We start from the raw sequence: 1,038 nt of genomic DNA, 5'->3' as shown, positions 1-1,038 counted from the left end.
ACTTTTATTGTCTCGAGTTCCGGCAGTACCCAACCTGCGTTCTCGCATTTACTTTTATTGTCTCGAGTTCCGACAGCACCCGACCTGCATTCTCGTTTTACTGTTTTATCTTCTCAAGTTTCAGCAATACCCGACCTGCGTTCTCGCACTTGCCTTTTAGTATCTCAAGTCCTCAACTTGATCTCAGTTAAAGTTGTGTGGTGATCGTTGCTTTCGCCTATTTTTAGCAAAATTGTTGTTCATTTCTTTACTGGTTACTTACTACGATAGCATACAAACTTCAATTTGCTTGCTATCAAGTAAGCAACAAGTAAAGAGGGGCAGCTGTGAACACTCAATTTCGCCCGACCTATATATCAAATAAATGTTTTTTTTAAAAAACCAATTCTTGTGTCACTGGGACAAATTATGATGATGTATACAGCACCCGACCTGCATTCTCGTTTTACTGTTTTATCTTCTCAAGTTTCAGCAATACCCGACCTGCGTTCTCGCACTTGCCTTTTAGTATCTCAAGTCCTCAACTTGATCTCAGTTAAAGTTGTGTGGTGATCGTTGCTTTCGCCTATTTTTAGCAAAATTGTTGTTCATTTCTTTACTGGTTACTTACTACGATAGCATACAAACTTCAGTTTGCTTGCTATCAAGTAAGCAACAAGTAAAGAGGGGCAGCTATGAACACTCAATTTTGTCCGGCCTATTGTCAAATGGATAAAAATACAAAAAAATTCAAAACAACAATCGAAAATCACAAAAATAATACAAATTATGATGATGTATAAAATTAAATTATCACAAGTTAGGCTGCAACATAAAATATATTGCAAATACTCATTCAGATGCAAACAACTCATTTTTAAAATTTTTATAAACAAAGGGTATTCATGGAATTAGTTTTAATACACAAACCAACTACCAAGTGCTAAAAATAATATTTTGTCCCGGTGTTTTGCATTCACCAATTTTTTTATATGAATGATATTTTTTGGACACTCATTGTTTTCCATCTTTATAATCAACTTCAAAGTATCCGTTGTT

The sequence above is a fragment of the Lupinus angustifolius genome, chromosome LG15 (genome assembly GCF_001865875.1).
Source record: "Lupinus angustifolius cultivar Tanjil chromosome LG15, LupAngTanjil_v1.0, whole genome shotgun sequence".
Taxonomy (NCBI): Eukaryota; Viridiplantae; Streptophyta; class Magnoliopsida; order Fabales; family Fabaceae; genus Lupinus; species Lupinus angustifolius.
Note: the sequence above shows the minus strand (reverse complement) of the source record.